We start from the raw sequence: 15,755 nt of genomic DNA, 5'->3' as shown, positions 1-15,755 counted from the left end.
ACTGTTAATCCCTGTGATGAATGTATCGTTGCTGCGTATCCGAGTTTCCATGGCGATCTTTCTGCGTTTATTGCATCATTGACAAGATTAATATCAACGAAAATAATATCATTCAAAACTAATATTTTTTCTTCTCCACATGGTAAAATAACATTGATATTTTGTTTCCTGGTATCAGCGGGTCTATAACACAACGGCACCTGCAATGTTGGAAATTTATCACAATGAAGTTTGAATAGCATTTCCTGAATAGCATCGCGAATAATTTTTCTGCTAGCAACGATCAAATGATCAGGACGCCACAAAGTTAGAAAATTATCCATCGAAGTTTCGTCGATTATTTTTCTCATCACATCACATTGAAATTTATTAGGTTGCAATCGAATCATTTTTTTAAACTCGGTCAGTAAAATATCATTAGATCTATAATCAGCGTCAATCTCTTCATAATAATCTACAAAGTTTCTAAGCCACCTGTGAGGAGATTCACCATCAATAGGATCAGGTTGGCCGTGATCTCCGCACATTATTACAGCGGTATTTTTTTCTTCTAGCCAACCCAGGAATAATTTTAACACAACTAAATTTACCGTGCAAATTTCATCAAATATTATAATCTTGTTGATATATTTATTTCCCATTCGAGCTGAATCCCACAATCCACCGCTGTACTTGAAATAACTATGATAAGTACAAGAATTAACGCCACGCTGTTTTATTTCTCGCGCTAATCTGTGAGTTGGAGTCAACACGATCATATCAGATTTTGAAAATAAATTTATCGCTCGTGTTGTTTTACCACTACCACCAGGACCATTTAGGTAAACAAATTTATTTCGTGAAATTGGATCGAACGCGGATGCGGCCGTTGATACTTCATCGCATTTATCTTTATGAAATTTATCGCAATCTTCCACATCCGCGTCCTCACAATAATCTAGAATATCCTCGTTTTTTATTCTCCAAGTTCCCCAGGAACCATCGGTGATTAAATTTTCCAATCTACATTGAAATTTCTTATTGATATAAAATGAATCCGTTGCAACCCTTACCGCGATATCAGAAAATTTATTTATCATCGACAGCAAATTGATACTCACATAAGCAAGCATCGATGATCTTAAATGAGTATACTGCGCGGATTCTCCATCGAGATAAGTGATCACGGTACCCAATTTTTCTCCATCAATAATAATATTTTCTCTACTGCAAAATATTCCACGAGACACTGTATCGGCAATAATAAAATCCATCTCAGCATCATTGATAAATAACCTAGCGTGGCGATGTTTATGATCAACTGATCCTCCTTGAGTAAATTTACCAATTATTTTTCTTCCAATATCTTTCGCGTTTTCACAATCTGTCGGCAACCACACCTCGGTCTGCTTTCTATACGATATAATTGCTTCACTTACCGTCAATGATATTAACATCGACGAATCCAACATAAATCTCAACAATACCGTAGGGACCCATCTGCGTTGAGATAAATGCCGACCAAACCAAATATAACAAATTTTATGCAAATTTTCAGCAAGTTCGAATGAAGTAACATGAGCGAATCCTGTCATTACAAAATCAGGTAACGGTCCGTTAATTGCAACTCTCGTCATCTCGTTGGTAGGATGGCCAAATTTAGCAAAGTAATTTGCACAATCACCATATCCGAGAAAACTTCCAGGATAGCATGCGCTCATATCAACGGAAATCATATCCTCGAAATAATATTTGGTATTCCATAATCCTCCATGGCCGTATTCGATACAACTAAGTTGAATATCATTGAGAAATTCATTTCTTGTAGGTTTCCACGAATTTCTTTCTCTAGCAGCGTGAGCAGCAACAGACGGAACAGTAAAGCAATTTGTCAGTAATCGATCTGGATTTGACGAATACTTCTCCGCGATATTTTTCATCGATTCATGTAATATTTCATCTCGGTAAATATCTCCGCGTGGTAAGATAAATTGATCGTATCTTTCTTCGCTAGAAAATAACCAAATCGATATTGGATCGGACTTGGCTAATAGTTTGATATATCTAAACATTGCATCGGAATTGTCTTTCCCAGATTCCACGGGATAAAACTTAACAACACGATCTCGCGGAAATATCATTACCGACTGACTCCACGCATGTGAATTATGATCAACAATTTCGATTGGTGTTCCTCGAGAATTATACGGCGATGAATATAATATTTCTCCCGATAGTGTTTTAACCGTAATAGGAAATTTAAGTTTCTTACTTAACGCAGCAACATCATCGATTGATGCGCCATCAGCAACTGTCTTTGCCCATGAATTAATTTTATTCAATCTCAATTGAGTCAGACCAGATCCACGACGAGCGTTTTTCATATGCTCGATAACTCGCTCAGCCACGCAGTTTATTATCGGCGATTCCCTCATCGTAGGTAGATTTTTCACATCAGGATTATTATTCAGCCGATAAATTCCATAGACAACAGCACTAGAAGGATACGCCCTAGCATAATAAGGACCATCAATCCCTAATAACAATCCTGGTTTCGAATTTTTATCAAGAACAACATTTTTCTTACCGCCGCGTACCGGATCTCGTTTATCACGAATAATCCAAATGTCATCGGGTATTTGTGCAATAAATTTTATTCCGAAAATAAATCTCTCTTTTTTGTGTGAGTTTTTTATATGTTCGATTATCTTTTTCGCTCGCTCCAAATTCATCGTAGCATCAACAAAGTTAGTTTTCCATGTCGACCAAACATGAATCGCTCCATCATCAAAAAATTCCTTCTTCGCACTATCAACTTCAGGAATGATATATTCTGCCTCATCGAGATCAAATAAATCCATTATTATATTTTAGACAAATATCTAAATTATAATATGCAATGCAAATGGATAACAGTCGGATCAACAAAATCATGTGATAAATCCTGTAGAGGTGAATATTGTGGCGCTCACATATACGAAATTCGACGAGGTAACAAAGGACCACAGCGATGTTTAATTTGTCAAGTTGGCATTCGAGGAAGGACTCGATTGTGTTTCTCCTGTGGAGGGAAAAAATATCGTGAGTTACGGAGATATTATGAGAAAAGATCCTCCTCGGTAATAAAATGCGAAGAAGATTATATTAATCGTTTCAAAGCAAATTTCGATTTAAACAAAGAGAATATCATATATGGAAATGAAATCAGCGATTCCCACAATGAAAATCTCACACAAGTATAGATTGCATCCAACCATCGAAGGTTACGAAGCATCTGAGGATGGTAATGTCAGAAACATCAAAACAAAGAAACGTGTTGGTAGTATTTGTAATTCGGGATATCTCAAATTTACAGTCCATAAAAGAAATGAAAGAACAGAATGTTATTCGAATCATAGATTTATATTCGAGTGTTATTACGGACCAATAGATATCGGACTTGTTATTGACCACATTGACGGTAATAAACTTAACAATAAACTTTCCAATCTGCGCGCGGTAACCCAGAGTGAAAATTGTAGGGTTGGTAATAACCGTGGATTTCCTAATTATTCGAGGACTGTTAAATCAGTGAATCAAACAACAGGTGAGGAAATCGCGTTTACATCGATGTCCGCAGCTGCAAAATATTTCGTTATTGACTCGCATTCAGTAAAACGAGTAGCAGAAGGAAAATACAACGCAACGTTTTCTTATGATGCTGATTCGTGGATTAAATTCTCCTATGTACCAATAATATTTGATTCGGAAAATGATGAAGAATAATTGAATATCTCCACAAAACAAAAAAAAAGATTAATTTTGAAAATTTCCCCTGGTTTTTATTTATTTTTTTCGCCCATTTTTCCCACGGAGACAGATTTGGAAAATCTCGCTCACGATTTCACCAAAAGATTGATACTTACAGTTTCTCCTCGTATATCAAGTAAATTTCCTTTTTGATCCGTTAATTTGAAATTTATTCTTGTCAATAACCGATTATGACATCGCAGGTAAAACGGATTCATTGGTTCCTTGATTATCAAGTAACCAGGAGATGCGCTAGGTGAAAATGAATACAATACAAATCCCTGATTCGCTTGATTCGACACTGACGAATCAACATTATAGCTACCCTCGACAACATCCGCGTGAAGATAAATCGCGATAACTTCCGTTATATTAACGATACCCGGCGATATGTGCCGTCCACCTTTGTCAGGATCGTTATTGTGTTTAAGAATCAATTCTGAATGTATTTTTTTGGTCCATGCGGCATGTAATTTCGGAAATAAATCATCAATGGTATCAGTGACGGATTTTCTCATCGCATCAAAATCAGAATTGGGAAATTTGAAATTTGGCAGTGTTTCCTCGGTTAATTCAAATACTCTCATGAATTTTTGTTTCTCACCCGAGTTCTTGATCAACTCGAATTTGCTAATAGGGAGAACATAGTCGGCAATTGATATATCATCGACTATCGCCTGAATAAACATATCATGATAATATTCAATATCATTCGCAAGTTGATTTAAAATTTTCACGTGCTTTATAATTTCGCTACATGAACCAGATTTATTTAGGATGCATTCATGAAATGATCCTCGCAATAAATTTAATTGTAATTCGTGTTCTTGAATAAACTCGTCTAGTGTTCTTCTTACCAAGATACCGTCTATGGGGGCTATTATCCTGTTAATGTTGGTAGCGTCGAAGATTTTCACATCTGGGGGGATTTTAGGAAGAGGCAGCCATGAGAGAATTCTTTCGTTAATAAAAGTGAAAGCGAACATTACTAGGTTAATTTTGTGGTTATTCATGAGATTGATGGCGCTGTGGATCAAGGGTTTGTGTTTGATATCTCCATACCATCCTTCGTCGGTTGTAAAATCCGATTTCTTTGGTTCCGGTATTTCTGGAATTGCCTCCTCATACCAACCTGGAATAATAACATCCGATTTCTTTGGTTCTGCTAGAGGTGCAACCTCGGGCCAACCTAATATATTTCTAATCGATGATTGGTAAATATCAACAATATACGGTGATTTCACTTCTATCATCGATGACAACGTCGGTTCATGCGCAGATATTTTTATTCCCGGAGTAGCATCGCCGGTTAAATTTGATATTCTGGTAGTAAACTCATTATTCAGCTGATCAATTTCATAACTGCCCGTTGGTATACCAACAACGATCCAATCGGGTGTTCCATCGGGTTTATTCTTATTTGCAAAAACAAGTGAATTATTTGGCATCAAATTACCGAATGATTTTGATCTAACATTAGGCCAGCTATTGTAGACACGCAACTGTGTTAATGCAATTTCGCTAACGTTAATTGGTGTTGAGAAATTAATGCTAAACTCTGGTTTCGTTGAACTTAACGATATTAACGTTGTTGTCGGCGGTGTCGTGTTTGTCACGATCTGGGCTAGCTCGGACATTATTAATATTCATTTGTTCAATCTCCGAGTAGATACTGATAATCGAAGAAAATTCTAGATCGGATATAATACCGTCGTTGAGACTCTCAGAAAGTAGCGATGATAACTTCGAGTATGCGTCATTGATCTTAGTAAGTTTACTTTTGTACGAAGATAATTTCTCACTTGTGCACGAGGATATCTTTTTCGCGATGATATTTAAAACACCGGCAATTGTCGTTGTTGACGATATTATTATCGTTGCTACGATTGGCGCTATCATTGTTACCGCGGATAGAATTATTCCTGCACCGGCGACTACGGCTGATACAGCGTACACAGCAACATCAATAGTAACTAATCTACGCTGATATTTCTTTATTTTTGTCTGATAATCATCGAGAAGTTTTTTTAGTGAATCCTGCCATGATCGCGCTTGATTATATCGGTAATCCGATGCGGTCATTTATTAATCTACGATAACAATTACGGGATTACCATGTTTATCCTGGAATACCAACTGTTCCCAATCCCGATAAATATTCGAAAATTACAAAATAATCCACCGGTCCTGTGGTGGTTCTATCTGGCGGTTCTAGATGGCATGATGTACCGACATCTTTTTCTAGCGAAATAATAAAAAATCCAGGATGGAATTCATGAATTCTACTGCCACGTTCCATTATCACGCTGAATTTTATCTTGGAAATAACATATACTCGATATATGCCGGTAATTGGCACGGTGAAATAAAATCCGATACTACCGTTTTCAGGGTCCCAATCATAATTGTATGTCTTAAACACAAATGGCACATTGCAGACAATATTTTTTGTTTCTACCTCCGTTGGTATCGAAATTCGCGATAATCTTCCAAGGTTCATTGACGATATTTTTGTGTTGATATTGTTAATTTTTGTGGTTGTTTCGATAATTTCCCTACCTAATTGCTTTACGTCAGTGGCGTGACCAGTTTTATCGACGGATTGGTCAATCTTTACTGTTGCAGCAAGAAGTTTCGTGTTTAAATCTCGAATTTCTCCGTCGTACGTTGATATATCTAACTTTTGACGCGTCAATTCATGTACCGTGTTAATTTTATCGTTGATGGATTTTATTTTCTCATCTATTTGTCCTTGCATCACGTTAATCCCCTTGGTAAATTCAGGAACAACAACATCGCCGAGTTTAATAATTTCCTCGTTGATTTTTTTGCTGAGATCGTCGATTGATGGTTTCTCACCCATCGAGATATTTATCTTGGTAATTTCCTCGTTGATGGATTTTACTCTATCGATGAGATCGCTGTGTGTATTTGAGGAGGTATCGATGAATTTTTTTATATCCTCGTCGAGTTTTTTTCCAAGTTTACTTGATGCATCGTCGAATTTTCTAATATCGCTAAATAATTTGTTGAGTCGCTTATTTATTTTGTCTTGCGCGTCATCGTGTGATGCTAACGCCGCTGATAATTCATTATTTTTTTGTTTTATATTCACGAGATCGTCCTTTGGTGGAAACTTTGCAATGATATCGGTAATATCAGCAATAGATTTTAATACCGTATCTGATTGACGAGTATATTCCTCTCGCTTAATTATATCAGTTATTTTGATGTTGCTAGTTTGTAATCGCCCTTCGGTATTTTGAAAAACAGCAACTTCATCAGGATCAACTTCTGATAGTGATAGAAGATTGTTAATATCGCTCTTGGTTGCAAACTTTGATGTATCGATGTCGCCTACTACTTCCTTTTTTTCTTTTCTGAAAAGGGATCTACCGTAAATGTCAACCATGATATTTATCTAAGGTATATTCAAATAAAATTTTGCGATAGGGATTGGATGATTTTGAAATTGCATCAAGGACGTTAATTGTCTCTGGACCGCATATTGGTGGATCCGTTAATGTTTGTGTTGGAAGTGTTGAATACCAAATCGGAAGTTTTAGTTTTGATACGTATTTGATAAATTCATTTGGTGGTGCTAATCCGTATGAGTCGAAGTAAATGATTTCGCGAGGATTAATCGCATACGCAACCCAGTGAGTGCCAGGACCGGAATTTTCATCAAGATTTATTATTCCTGTCTCGGTACGATTTGGTTTGTCTGGTAGTTGATCTCGCATAAATACACCTCTGAAAAATTTTATTTTCTTTTTTTTTGCTTCACTGATTAAATCTAAATTTGAGGCTGGTAGGCTCGACTTAGACCGGATCCGTACGGGGGACGTCTTAGGTAAAGACCGGATCCTTGTTGCGGCTGCATCAATTTTGTGAGAAGAGGGAGAAGAGGGAATATCCCTCCCTTTTTTTTGCGATATCTTCCTCCGACGATCTTTTTTCCTAATACGGTACCCATCCCACCAAGTGCACCTAATCCTACTGCCTTTGCAATCATGGGGGCCGCTGCAGCTATTAATCCTGGAATAGCGGCGAATAGCGGGAAAATACCACCCACTTTGATCATATCTCTGATTGCGCCTATCGAGAGATTCAGACGAATACCAATATTTGCTGATCTGGCTCTGGTGAAATGTCCATGTTGATTTTTAGTTAACGATAGTTTGTTAGGTCCACCGTGAAGTTGATTACTTTTTAAGGTTAAACTTAAACCTCGTCGCGCTGTTGTTGCTGCATGAAGTTTTTTCACCTGACCGGGAGTCAGAGTTACGCTAACGTGATCGTATGGCATATTAATAATCACTTAATCTAAATTTAGAATTTTGTTACATGTTCTCTACGGGTGCGTCAATAACTCTCATTCTACCACTAATACCTTCTAGATACATTGTTCTATCGCTGAGAATAACTGCGATTGCTCTTGCTGGTCCTCCTGTGTTAATTCTGGCTTTGAAATGAATATCGACAACCGACTGCTTTACCAAATCGAGATGTTCCAGGGAAAAGTAATAGATGGGATAGAGAGTATTAAAATCCAGCTGTGATATTTGCAATCCCGTATCAATATTTTGATCACGTCCCATGAAACTTAGTAATCGATGATACGCGCGTGCCGTCGAATTGTTCTCAAAATCGATGGCTATTTCCTCGGATGGCTCCTGTTGGCCATTTATTCTCAACGATACGTTTGTCGCCTCTAATCGATCGAATATCATGTTACTATGTAATTGATCATCTCTAATCATGCTTTGCAGAGCAACAAAGATATGTCTAGGTGCGGAAGAGCCCTGCTGTGACGCAATTCGCCAAGTAAATATTCCGTCCAAATTAACATTTTCGTTAGAGTCAGTCATTGTTGTCAACCAAGACATGATGGATTTTCCTCCTTGATTCATAAATGATAATAATTTTTCTTCTATGATCATTGATGGAACTATTGCTGGCATCCACAAGGTAATTTTTTCAAGGACAACTTTACCAGCATCACCAGGATCTCGCCAAATGGCTCTGTCATCATTGGCATCTCGAACGAAAGATATCGTATGCTTCGCTCCGTAAATAACTTTTCTGAAATGTCTGCAAAATCCAAAAATATGAGATAATGGAATTGCACAGGAGAATTTTCGTTCAGCTCCCTTCAACATATTTTTTCTTATGGCAAATCCAAGATTGTAATTGCCATTGGGGGCAATCATCGCTGAACGAACATCAGCGGGTTGGCCAGCGGGGTCTACCGGTCTACCGATATCAAATGGTAAATGTTCAGGGTAGTTGGAATTATCCTTGGCAAACATCATACTAGGACCGGCTGATCTGGTAAAATCATCCGAGTATCTCGCTAGACCTATGATAGTCGTTGCTATATCAACGTTGTTCGTAATTGATTCAATCTCTCTTCCATCAATCATGTAAGTGGCATTCTTGAATAATGCCATGATACCATTATTGACAAACCCAACACCAAAATCCGCATCGTAGTTGGTACCATCAGCTGCCTTTACAATTTTTCCAACAAATTCGATATACGCCTCAGATGGAAGAAAATATCTTGTTGTATCGTGGACTTGAATTTCCTTCCGATTTCTTGAATCTGGCTCAACTACATCGTACGAGAAATACTGAAAATCTCGCACTGATGTGTCCCTACCTACTGGCTCGTCCATATCAAATACTTCATTTGACACTTGTGCGAACATTTATTACTAATAATATCGTCTAAAACGAAGACCACTACCTGAAACAAAACTTGTATTTGCCGGATTTGTATTAGCAACATTCTGCGCTAGATTTGTATTAGCAACTTCCTGCACTAGATTTGTTATAGCAGCTTCCTGTGCTAGATCATTTATTTTTTTATTTGCCGCATCATTTATGACCTTACTAACTTCAGGTGGCATTTCTCTGGTAATGGGTAATTTAACGGGTTGCTTTTTACGTACTAAACTTAATATTTTATTTTTGATAGCGTTGAAGCCTTTGCTGGCCAAATTACCGATACCAGAAACAGCAGTCTCACCTATCTTTCCTATCGCTTTCAATCCTAGTTGTTTTACCATTGGTCCAATTTTAGGTATTACTCGAGTAACGAGACTTCCAATGATATCGCCGAATCCATTACCGTGAATATATTTGTATACTGGTAATCTAGAGTTTACTATGCGGACCTGATTAGGTCTGCGCTGATGTTTATGAATAATCATATTATTTCAATTGTGTTGATTTAATCGATGAGTTCATCGACAAACTCTTTATAAATGTGAGAATCGATGATACCACCACGGAATAATCGCTGACAAATATCTGATGCTTCGTTGACTATCTCACGGGAGTTATTTCCGGCTCGTTTTCCTCCGATTAATACTTCAAGGCGAGATACATCGTTGACAACACTATTAGGGCAAACTGAATATCCACTTCCTGTTTTTTTTTCTGGATCCTCAAATACTTCTCCTGACGAACTAGACGACGACGTCAGTGGTGAATATATTACTGGTGAGGGTGGGGGGGTACCGCCAGTAAGCGCTGAACCCTCCCCGGGGTGAATTCCCCATCTTAATGGTTTTTCAGTGGGACCCCTGTAGTTTGAAGCTGTTGGTTCCGGAGGTCTGGGTCGCCAAGAGGTGTCCTCTGTAGTAAGTTCTCTTGGATATAATGTAGGAGAGAGAAGAGGATGTTGAGGTTCAAAAAGGAATTCAGGACTATCACTTTTAGGCGGTGAACCTTTATCTTTGGGTGACGAACTTTTACTTCTGGGTGGCGAAATTGTCTTTCTCGACATCGCAGTTCTATATTTAATAACATCTGATGAAAATTTTCTAAAATTTTCATCGCTGTATATTATTGGTTTTCCTATACTACCAAAATACATCATTGCTAGCCAATCAATTTCCTCAATTTTATCAGCATCAATATCTTTTCGCAAAAGTAATCTTTTATTTTCCGGAGAATTATCCGCAGCCATCTGAACTGTTGAATCATAGTTGCGAGTTAAATGCAACATGTTTTCATCCAAATATTTTCCAGCAGATATTCTAGGACTAATAATAAACGAACTACTAGCCGGTGATGGTACAAATTCGGGAACAACTATCTCATCACTCTGATCTTTTTTCTTTTTCGATTTTCTTTCTTTTTTCTGTGGTGGAATATCTTCCTTTGGTCTAGCTCCTAATTCCTCTGGTTGAAATATTGACTCCTGTGGTTGAATATCTTCCTGTGTTGCTGCTTTTCTTCCTCGTTTTTTAGGTGCTGGTCTAACTTCTAATTCCTCTGGTTGAAATATTGACTCCTGTGGTTGAATATCTTCCTGTGTTGCTGCTTTTTTTCCTCGTTTTTTAGGTGTTGGTCTAACTTCTAATTCCTCTGGTTGAAATATTGACTCCTGTGGTTGAATATCTTCCTGTGGTGTTTCTTTTCTCCCTCGTTTTTTAGTTTTTTCCTTCTTCTCCAGTTGTTTTATTTCTTTCTCCTGTTGTTTTCTTTCTTCCGCCATTTGCTTATTAAATCTTTGTGTATCTCTTGCCGCTTCTAAAAATCTTCTGTAACGTGGATCCGTTACTACACTCACATGTGTTTTTCCCGTATAAACTTTATATACCATGCTGTACCAATTATCACGAGTTCCATATCTTTTTTTTCCTATTGGAGTCAAATATTCATTTCGATCGCTAAAATAATTTTCCGCAAAATCACCAATTTGTTCTATAGTATACAACGCCGAGAGAGGCCGCGATATCATATCCCATCCCTCCTCGGTAAAATTTTCTCTTAAATTCTCAATATTAAACTTTCCTTTTATCATTAAAGGTTTTCCTCCTCCAGGTTTTTTTCCTCCAGGTTGTCCTCCATCATCAATTGCAAGTTGTTGCGCCGCTGCTGCTATTGCTAATCGCTCGGGTAATGTTCGTGATTGATCCTCAATACCTTTCAACATAGGAAAGATTCCACGTTTTCTGGCATCTGGATCTTTTTCGTCGCCATATACAACCTGCTCAATTGTTCCGGTCACTGGCTTCAACCATTTTGCCGAAGTTTCTGAAATTCCATGTTGCATATCTTCGTAACCACGAACATTTTTCTTAAATAATTGTTTTGTTGGAATGAACTTCTTTAATGCCGCTAATTGCTCTCGCGCTAATCTGGCAGATTGAGGTTCTCCAACTGTACTAGTTTTCCGACTCATCTTATTTTCAATGATATTGTTTTATTGTGAAATAAAATTAGTATCTGCAACCTTTTCTTGCAATCACAAACAAACTTTACCATACCCCCCCCCCCTAAATTTTGTTGTTTTTTTTATGCCTGAAAATGCATCCCCGGGCGAATTTTTAATGATTAATTTGCGAAGGAAGGTTTATTTTTGCAATCTGAGGGTTGTACGGAGAAAGTTTGTGTGGGAGGCTTAAATTTATCTGAGCCACCTGGTCTGTACGACTTCCCTGCTGCTGGTATGAACCATTAACTTTTCAAGATGGAAACGGTCTATAAGATCCCCACCTTAACTTTGCATTTCCCGTAGTACCTATATGTACCCCCACATGTGAAATGGACAATTTTAACATAAGATTTTCCGTACGTACCCATACATCTGTGACCACATAGTACCATCCCAACGTTAAACCCATGGACAATTTTACATAGGATTTCCCGTATGTACCCGTAAGTACCTTACATGTTAAACGTATGGACAATTTTTTTATAGAAATCCGTGGTATCATCGGTATACCGGTCTCTTTCTAGTTGTATGTATCACGGTACTTTTTTCCACCGTCAAGGTACTTCGGAGTTACCATCATTAAGGAAGGTACAGAAACTCCCGATATTCTTGTACGAATTTAATGATATTAACAACATATTTTCATTTTTCCTCACAAAATAATTCATATTATTATTATTATTATTATTATTATTTTGTCACAAGTTAATTTTGAATATTGCAAATATAATCTTATTTTTGATTCTCTAATGATTGATGTGTGTCACGTTTGCCAGTGTCGTGGCCAAATTGGATGATCTGAAAAATATTCGGGTCAACTCAAAATTTTTGCAAAAATATCGGCTTAAAAAATGCCATATTTAGTTATTTATAAATGTATTTACTAGCGTACTAAGTATTTGTATTTCTCTGCAAGACTGTGAATGACCCTATGTTTCACTTGCTATCTGTTTGAATTTTACGTCATTCCATAAAAATGCAAAATTCCTAATGTTTTGAATAAGTGTGTTTTAGTTTACTCGCCCTCTCATTATAAATATCTTGCCCGGGTGTTGGCATCCCACTCTAAGTTTACTTGGCTATAGCGTAGGCTTCAGTGTTAACAGGCTTCAGTGTTAACACCTATTTTTGTATCAACATGCTCTCGAATGTCAGCACACTGTCTTTCAAAGTGTATGAGTAAATGCAAGCTTAATCACCCCACGTTTGTTACAGTTTTCATATTGCAACATATACAACAACATTAGCATAGCAAATTTTTATACTATAAGGAACAAACCATTTAATTTTCGGGAGGGAGGACGGTGGACGGCGGCTACAATGTTCATTTGAGCTGAGATTTTATTTTCTTTTATCTCAAGAAAAAAAAAATAAAAAAAAGATATTGGATACAATGTGATATTATTTTGCTATAAATCACATCAAGATATTTTCCAGCTATTGGCTATTTTAAGTGTCAGGTCCTGCGCCATAACATTAAATTGATGGTCTTTTATATAATGACGGTATACCATGGTATAGCGATTGAACCACTGATTCTTTTCCCATATAACCTAATGTTAAAATATTAAATATTAAAATAAGATCCTCATTTGATTGGCATACAGTCTACATATGGTAACATTCATTAGGCTTAGCGAGATATCTTCAGCCCTGAAAAACTGGTGTGTCGGAGTAAATTTTGAGCCCCTTTCTGCTTGGAGGTGGGGGTTCCCTCGTCTGTACCTAATAAATAGCATTGCACCAGTAGTTCAAATGTCAGTAGAAAACTAAATACAGAATATAGATTAAAAAAGAGTTAATATTTTGTTGTCAACTACCTTACATAGACTGAAGTTTGTGAAATTAATAATGGAAACACTGAACTCATTTAAAAGCCAATGGACGCATATCAAACGATTTAGTATTCTATTTTATACTACCACCAACAGACTGGTTCTCGGGCTGTTAAATAATCAATAATCTGATGCCGGGCACGCAACGCGTACGTTCAAAAATACCGCAACAAAAGGTTCCGCGGTACTGAACACTAAGTTTAATATAGGATTTCCCGTACATACCCATAACGAACCCACATGTAAACGTGTTAGTCCCCGTACTCCAAGAACTACTTTCGACTTTGTGAAAATAATGGGCCCTGATACTGGGCGGAATATGAATAGATCTGTTACTGAACAAGACAGAAGAGTTTTTAAAGGAATAATTTTCATCTGTTGAGTCCAACATATTTGTATTGCCTTAAAAACTTTTAACTTAAAACACTCCAAGGCAGAATATTTTTTTTGTGCTTCATTAACATTTTCATTAACCCTGATTCACACAGCTTGAATCTTTAGTAACATCTACTAAACGAAGGGATTACAAAGCAAATGCACGTTATATTACCTGGAAATTAAACACATCCCAGAACGTCATAGTGACTTATGAATTAAAACAAGTTATTATGATTTGTAATATCTACCTAATTTTCACTTGTATTGATTTACATACGAATATTCTTTGAGACAGTGAATTCTCTATTCAAAATACACATATATGTATGTATGTATGCATGTATGCATGCATGCATGCATGCATGTATGTATGTATGTATGTATGTATGTATGTATGTTTGTTTGTTTGTGCTTGCGTAAACGCACGAACGTGTGTATCCTCTACCGCACTGAATAATAAAGGTGGTGTCAAGATTTTAATAAATATATTAGAGAGAGAGAGAGAGGCTACCTGTCGGCCGCAAAGTTACCAGCTATTATCCGTTGTGCTTAAGCAATTCTAGATTGTCCCTTGATGTATTTCTGCCTTTGCGACCAATGGTAGGTACGTGCCTTGAGTTTTTTTTATGGTCTACTTAACCCACTTTTCACAATATATCGTCTCCATGTTCATCGCTATCGTTTCGTAATCAACTTTTCACAATATATCGTCTCCATGTTCATCGCTATCGTTTCGTAATCAACTTTTCACAACATGTAATCTCCCTGTTAGACGCTCTTCTGTTGTCGTTGATATATCAAATTACCGCCATATATTGCAAGCCCTCTACAGCGACATGTTTCTTGCATTCACCCTGGGAATAATTACAATGAACTAGCGAACTATATAACGGTTGTACAAATCCATTTTTATACCGCTGAAAGAAGAATATGAAGGCCATCAAAGGGTTTCTTTACACGTCGCGCAATGGCTTTCTTAGTAACATCAATTCAAGTAAGTTAATGAATGACAGTGCAAAGTAGATACACCGGACCATCGTGCTTATTTGTTTGTTATGGGGTGGGTTGGGGTTGGGGGGTTGGGGTGGAGTACTCAGCACGAAGATGTGATTGAGATCAAATTCAATTGAACTTTAAGGATAAAAGCAGCTGTTCCACCAGGAGTAAGACAGATTTCTGAGATATGAATATTGTACAGTTTATCAAACATGAATGTCTGCAGCAAGAACCCCACGATCACCATCCCCCCCACAACGAACATATTTCTCTCGAATTACTATGAAAGAACATAATATACGGGTAAAAAATTAAATAACGAATACTTATCAATCTGGACAGGTAACCCTTATCCAGAGGTGAAATATTGTAAGAGGATTTAAGAAAAATGAGACCATGAATGTTGTACTGAGTATAAAGGTGTCCAGTAGCGCAGATTTCATTTTATGTCATTGTAATTTCTCAACATACATACATACATACATACATACGTATATATATATATATATATATATATATATATATATATATATATATATATATAT

The 15,755-nt window shown here is 37.0% G+C and overlaps 1 protein-coding gene across 3 annotated transcripts in view; it reads right to left on the bottom strand.

Moving 5' to 3' along the window:
* The window catches only part of LOC149775334 (uncharacterized), a 39,950-nt gene extending 24,790 nt beyond the window's left edge, over positions 1-15,160 (bottom strand). Inside the window, exon 1 of one of the 3 annotated variants that reach the window (XM_089943758.1) lies at positions 14,726-15,160. The gene's annotated coding sequence lies outside the window, so the exon portion shown is untranslated. The remainder of the gene's footprint in view (positions 1-14,725) is intronic. The other 2 variants (XM_089943755.1, XM_089943757.1) reach the window with 2 other exon arrangements.
* Positions 15,161-15,755: the final 595 nt, after the last annotated feature.

This window comes from Sinohyriopsis cumingii, chromosome 19 (assembly GCF_028554795.1).
Source record: "Sinohyriopsis cumingii isolate HCF-2022 chromosome 19, ASM2855479v2, whole genome shotgun sequence".
Lineage (NCBI taxonomy): Eukaryota > Metazoa > Mollusca > Bivalvia > Unionida > Unionidae > Sinohyriopsis > Sinohyriopsis cumingii.
The sequence above is the reverse complement of the archived record's forward strand: the minus strand, read 5'-3'. Positions and strand labels throughout refer to the sequence as shown.